Genomic DNA, 7,397 nt, shown 5'->3' on the forward strand with positions numbered 1-7,397 from the left:
CAGATATTTATGGAGTTTAGTGTGATAATTCAATGTATGTATACACTGCCAACATTTACTCCTGCCAGGACATAACATCCTTTGACTTACTAGATCCATTTTACAAAATGTACAGTCTGAAAATAAGACACTACCCATAATACCAGTTGACAATGAAAAGTTCATAGAAATAAACCCAGAGAGAATGCATAAAGCCTTTCACAGAAGGTATATTAACTACATTAAAGAACATAAAAGAAAATCTGAATAAATTGAGCAAAAGGGGTGAATATACAATAGAGGTCAATTTTTTTACAAATTAATCTGTAAATTCAATAAAGCCATACAAAGTATAGCCAGAGGGATTAAACAAACCCTTTCTAAAGCTTCTATAGAAGAAAAGTCAAAGAATAGGCTATCAGCTTTATGAAAGAATAAGGGAGGCCAGCCCCATCAAACAATGCACTTATTACTGAGCCAGAGTGATTTTTTAAGGTATGAAACTAATTCAGAATCTGAAAATGTACTTATTAGAACACCAATACCACAGAATTAATCCCTGAAATATAAAGCCTAACATATAAAGTTATTTCTCCAGAGTCACTACAAAGAGATAGACTATGTGGTTCATATACTTTGACAATAAATAAAGCAGCTAGGCATAGTGGCACACGCCTTTAATCCCAGCACTCAGGAGGCAGACAGATCTCTGTGAGATCAAGGCAAGCCTGGTCTACATAATCAGTTCCAGGTCAGCTGAGGCTCTAGGGAGACCTTGTCTCAATAAGACCAATAAATAAGCAAATAAATAAATACATAATAAATAATAAATCAGCTTACTATATGATGAAAGGGATGTTGAGCTTTTCCATTTAATTTCATCCAACTAAGTACTAAATAAATAAAGACCTAGATATAAAGACAAAAATACAATCATAGAAAAGAAAACATGAATTTGTTTTTTATCAAGTTTGTAGGAAAATATTCTTAAAGTATTATTCAAAAGTCTGTTAAGTTCCATCTTGTAGGTCCCTTAAAACCAATCAGAAACTCTGATTTCTCCCAAAATAGTCTTGTCACTAGTGCATCAATGGCATATCTTGCCAGACCAGTTATTATTATACCTCACAGCTGGGTAATAATGGTCACTACTTTTCTCCTCTGAGGTGTGCACAGTACCTTCCAGAACTCTAAAACTACATAGTGGGATGAAACCTCCAGTTCAGTATCAGCTTGATTTCTTGATTTCTTGATTTCTTGATTTCCACGGCTCAAGTATGTAGTGTCTTCAGCAGTGTCCTACCATCACAATGGAAGCCACACTTGGCACTATTATCACGGCTAAGAACATGTGGCTAGACAGTCATAGATCCTAGGGGAGAACATATTACCATTATTCTGCTAAATGGACATGGCATTAAACTGACTCCTAATGGCTTACCCCACCATACCTATAAATCAGTGCATTTCTCGGTGCTCAATAAAGAAGCTTCTTCTTGAAGTAGTGGCAATTAACCCAGAAACCCACAAGAAAGGAGAAGTTGAGGAGGAAGAGTGGAAATTATCAAAATAGTTGAAATTCTCAAAGAATGAATAAAATGTTACTTTTCAAAAGTCTGTGAAGAAATCCTCTTTTGCGTCCTGGCTCCAAGATGACCAAGAAAAGAAGAAACAATGGTCATGCAAAAAAGGGCCGCAGCCATGTGCAGCCGGTTCGCTGCATGAAGTGCCAGTGTGTGCCTAAGGGCAAGGCCATTAAGAAGCTCGTTATTTGGAACATAGTAGAGGCTGCCGCCATCAGGGACATTTCTAAAGCGAGTGTCTTCGAGGCTTACATCCTTCCCAACCTGTATGTCAAGCTGCATTACTATGTGAGCTGTGCCATTCATAGCAAGGTGGTCAGGAATAGATCCCAGTAAGCCAGGAAAGACCGAACAACTCCACCATGATTTAGAACTGCTAGTGCTGCCCCATGACCTCCACCAAAAGCCATGTAAAGACCTGACTTCACAAGGACAGAAGAAAAAACATATCCTAGGAAAATAAAATGAAATTGAAGTTTTACTTTAAAAACAAGAAAGTCTGTGAAGTAAAAAATATGGATATTTGTGGAAATCCACTCTTCTGTATTCTAATTATAAAACATAACTAAATTAAAGGAGTTTGAACAGAGGTACTCTGCATGGGTAGATAATATTTTACTGAGAAAACATGGATTGTTGAAAGAAAATTATCATGCAAGACATGGGATGCCTCAGTACAAATTATTTGTTGGGAGTCTCCAGATTCCCCCCAAAGGCACAGGCACTTGTCATTGCTCCTTGCTGCCTATCATATGGAGATACTAAGATCCTGTTCCTGAAGGCACCATGCATTTTGGTTGTAGCACATAGAGAAATCTAGTTTGAACTAACCAGGAAAGTTTTTCCATGTTGGCTAGCTTTCATGGAGTCAGGATGCTATGCAGGCCCTTGGAGGAGAAAAGATGTCATGATCTTACTCAGTGCTGTACCCTTCATGCTTCAGTACTGACCTGCCTTGCAAGATATTCCCACTGGCGCAATAGTGGCCTGACTAATTTGAGGGTAGCCAACTGCTTTCTGATTAGATTGGAGGCTTACTCCCCAGTAGGACGTTCATGCCTGGTACTGTAAACCTGGTCAAAAGCCCATGAATGATCATAGGCCTTAGGGGAAGCCTACTATTGTTTTGTTAAATGGCTGTGCTGTCAAACTACCTTCAAAATATTTGTTTTTACACACAGATTTGTGTTGTTCTCAGTCTAGAACAGAGGAGCTTCTTTTTGTGTGGGTAATGGTTAATGCAGACTCAACTGGTTAAAGCGCTGAGAAAAAAAATCATTGTGAATACTCATTCCTAAATGGGACACTCATATCAACCCTTCCCCTGAGGCTCAGAAATATTGGAAAGAATGTAAGACCCAGAGGATGGAGAGGAGAGCCATGAAATGCTGTTTTCTGCATATGACATGGCCACTGCACTCATGAATGCACTACAGCTACGGTTACCTATACAAGACATGCACAAAATCAAGTCAGTCAAAATTCCAGATAGGGGAGAGGCTACTGAGATTCCAGCCCTATTTGAGGAATTTTTGGAAGTTGATGGCTCCTGGGACAGGAAGAGTCATTTTGCTTTGGGGGTTTGGCCACTGGCAGATTCCCATGCTCCAGAGGATGGCCCCACTCCTATGCATATATGGGCATCACTAATCAGACTCAGTGAGCTTAAAAGGAAAAGAAGATGAAGTTGGAAGAGGGATGTAGTGGGTATAGGATCTAGGGGAGTTGGAAGGGGCAGGTAGAGGGATTTGCTATGATTTACAAACATTACATACATGTATGAAATTCTTAGTGAATAAAGTTTTTAAAATCATATTTAGAAAACATGTGATTACACTAAACAGGATATTTTCCACAGGATATTTATTATAAATAGTGGGAAGACAAAAAGACTTAGAGAGAGTATTTGCATCTTAGATGAGGACAGAATAATGCATGGATTCTTTTTAAAACTATTTTAACAAAAAATTTTAAAAAACATGAAGATCAAAAAAAAGTAAGTAAAGATCACTTGAGAAACAAAGTCAAAATTTGTATAAAATGCAATGAAAAATCATCATATAACCACAAGAATGGAAAAAATAGGAAAATGAAAATAATGTCTTGAGAAATTGGACTTGAACAGTGGTTCACTGCAAATGAGAATAATAACGAATTGATCATGCCAGACCAGAGAGTAATAGATCTAGAAAAATGGGTTCAGAAAAAGCCACCATCTCTATGAATTATGGCTCTACAATCCCACTTGAGGCTAGGTCTATCCCAGAAATTGTTCTGAGAAGGGTATGAAATCCAAACATGCTCATCATTACGTTTGTGATGAAGGAAATAAGAGGCATAGGCGATGTCCACTCCTAATATAAAGGACCTATGAAAAGAGATAGTTATATATCATGGGCCACCATGAGGAACTAGTTAGGCATGACAGAGTACTGTAGACCTAACAAGCAGCAAATAGATTGCATTCACAATAATGTAATAAACCTTAAAAACACTGTATGAAGTAAATGAGTACTTCATTTACTTGAGATTTATTGTGCAATGCCATTTATGCAATTGTAAACAAACACAAATCGAACCATATGTTTTACAGTGGCAAGTACATATAGCCATTCATCCCTGAGCAGTGGGAATATGACTTGGGGAAAACATCACTGGGCAATTGTGTCACTGTGTGGACATTGTATGTAGTGTATACTTACAGAAGAATCACTTAACAAGGTGCTTTTAAATTTTTCTTTCTTTCTTTTTTTTTGCTATGCTAGAAATCAAATCTGGGGCTTTACACAAGCTGGGTAAAAACTCTACATCTGATAGTTAAAAGCAAAAACAAAATTAGATATGTGTAGATATTCCATAACTTTGAGGGCTCACAACAATGAAATTATAATACCCTACAATAGCAAGAGTCTTCTGATGTGAGATTGCAGACTAAAATATGGGGACAGGAGCAGGATCTAATATAATAACCTTCCAATGTCATTCGTGATTTTCTTGTACCAAACCAAGATTGTAGAGGATTAATTCCCCCATATTAAGGTTTTAGGGTGTTTTAATACAGCCACAGTTCTTTGTAGCATGACAAAGGCAAGTGCAGGCTGAACCTGTCTCATTAGACAACAGTATTTAGAGGAGATGGGCAAAGCTGTCTCTTGCAGGATATAGGACATACATTTGCCCTCCTGTGTATGAGATCATCTAATAAGGCATCATTGGTAAGTATCTTTCTGTATTCTGAGGTTTGGTAACATCCTGACAGAGTTTTTAATCTTCCATGGTCTAGCTGACACAGTGACTGCCAAAAACCTAAATGTTGAAATGAGTCTATAGCGACTCCTTAAAGAAATTCATACTAGTTTCTCTTACTTCTGATGGGGTGGGGTTTTGGGGACAGCTGAGACTGGTTATAAGCCAACCTTATAAAACTGGATTTCCTTTAGTGGTTTGTGTTGAATTAGGAGACTTCTTCAATTGACAATCACCACTCAAACTGAAAGGAAATAATGTTGATCCAAGAGAAAGGGAATAATAGAAGTCCCATTGTATCAGCTGTGAGTCAGAGAGACCTAGAGCAGTGTTTAGTTCTAGAAGTCCATTTATTAAGACAAGGCCCTGGACAAGTAGATTCCTGTGCAAAGAAATTGAACATAATGGTGTGGAGCCTGAGTATCACATCCAATCTGAACTGTGTTGGTGCCAGAGAAGAATTCTAATACCTGGGGACAAACATTTAAAAATGCAGGTGTTTGGTTCCATTCTTAACAGGTTCTCTAAGGATCTGCCCTGCTTACAAATCGCACATTCCCAAACAGAAAGAGGCTTGCCAAGGTCTTTATGGGAGGTGATCAGGAAGATTTAAGGATCAGAACAGATGATGCATGGTACATAATGGGCTCTTCCCACTTAGCCCTGACTTTTGCTGCTTTCGTAGAAATGTTTTTAATGTTCAGAGGGAAATGAAGATGTTCTCTTTTGTAAAAGGCAAATGCACTGGGCTCACAGTAGCTTTTTATCCTGGTTTTCAAAAGAATGACATGAACAGGAGTTTTCATCATCATTGTAGATTATTTTACTGCTAGCTTGACTCTGTTAGACACATTACAGAGACTTTAATATCTGCAAAATCCCAAGAACACAATCTCAGAATGAGTCACATCTTAATGACAGAGGCTGCTGAGGACAATCCCAGGCAGAAAGATTTTCAAAGTGGGGCCTGTATCTGGAATAATGTACAGTATATTTCTGAAAGTACCTACCTTCTTTTTTCTTTCAAAACCATCCGAAAGTCTCTACAGTGGCTTCAGAATGGACTTTCAATGCTTTGGAGTATCGAAAGCAGGAGGGCTACTGTATGTCTCATGGGAAAACCAAGCTGTTTATTCACCAGTTTGTCCAGACTGAATAAACATGAGACAGCAAGTACAAAATTTGTTAGTGACAAAGCCATGGGGACACTGCAGAAATCCTGCTTCAGGAATCCTCTCCAGAAAAGGTTGCTCTAGAGATCAAAGTGTTCTTACACATCAGTCCAAGAACACACATTCTTGGGGCATTTTTAAAGCCAGGAAGCAGAGCAGGGACTCCAGACACTGTTCAACCTGAAAACCCAGTACAACTCATATGTCTAGCCTACAGGGTCTCTTCATCTATGCCAAGCCATTTGCAGGGCCCAGCTTTTAATCTGGCACTGCTCTCAATGCATTTCAATCACTGTCAAGATCAAAAATAGTTCTTTTGTCAGTTTTATGGGTAGCCAACAAAGGAAGCAGCTGCTAGATCCTTTATGTGTGTCAGGCAATAATTCGACTGAGGTGGGCACCCTCATTTTTGCTGATAGGATATCTTCATGTCTAAAATAAATAAGTAAATAAACATTTTGAAGTGTAGAAACTTTAGACATTTGCTTAAACATTCATTGTGGGGAAAGGTAAAGCAATAGGAAAAGATGGAGAATTATCCATTGAAGTATCACTGAGGAACTCCCAGTGGAAGAAAACAGTGATTTCTTTCAGAAACAGCGCCACTCCTAGGAAACACTTCAGAACTTTATAGGGATTTTCTTTTTCTTTTCACAATGGTTAAGGAACCCTAACAGCATTTATTATTTGTGCTGTGCCATGAGTTAGGCAGTCTCACACATCAAGGACATGTAGCTTACTCAGTTTGAGTATACCATTGGGTTTTTTTCTGGGCAAAAATCGCATGCATGTTACAGAAATATAGAATTGTTTTTGCATGATTTTTTAAAAATATGTATTGAAATTTCTAGCAACTCAACAACTATAAAAAGAAAAAGAGTAGTGACTTTTGGTTTTGTCAGACCATGAAGCAGTTTTCTATTTCAGAAAGATAGTATCACAGACAACAGCCCCATCCTGGAACCAAATGCCACATTTAGAATGATTCTACCTCTAAGTGCAAGCCTCTGACTGCTTCATTTACAAATTGTAATAAGTGTTTTATTTACAATTGATTATTTTATTTTCCTTAGGTTATAGTTAAGGCACTGAATTTATTGTGTTTTGATATAACTTTCTTCTCAGGTAAGATACTATAAATATTTCTCCCAATTCACATCCTGAATTTTCCTTTTCTTCCGAATTCCTATTAAAGACTGTGATTTTTAAGCTTTATAAGCCTAATTTATGCCTTTTATTTTTACTGCTTCTTATAGCACGTTAAAAAGATTGTCTACCGATATTTCAAAATGCCATTCTCTCCTATTTTTATAGGTCTATGATTTTAGCTCTTACAATTTTATGTAAAATATTTCAAATTAGTTTTATTCATGGTATAAAGTAGAGATTGTTATTATTTTACATATGGATATTCACT

The 7,397-nt window shown here is 37.5% G+C and overlaps 1 pseudogene; it reads left to right on the forward strand.

The window, feature by feature from the left end:
* Positions 1-1,631: 1,631 nt before the first annotated feature.
* LOC103747281 lies at positions 1,632-1,976 on the forward strand (annotated as a pseudogene).
* The last annotated feature ends 5,421 nt before the right edge of the window (positions 1,977-7,397 follow it).

The sequence above is a fragment of the Nannospalax galili genome, unplaced genomic scaffold (assembly GCF_000622305.1).
Source record: "Nannospalax galili isolate Female #2095 unplaced genomic scaffold, S.galili_v1.0 scaffold384, whole genome shotgun sequence".
NCBI classification, from domain to species: domain Eukaryota; kingdom Metazoa; phylum Chordata; class Mammalia; order Rodentia; family Spalacidae; genus Nannospalax; species Nannospalax galili.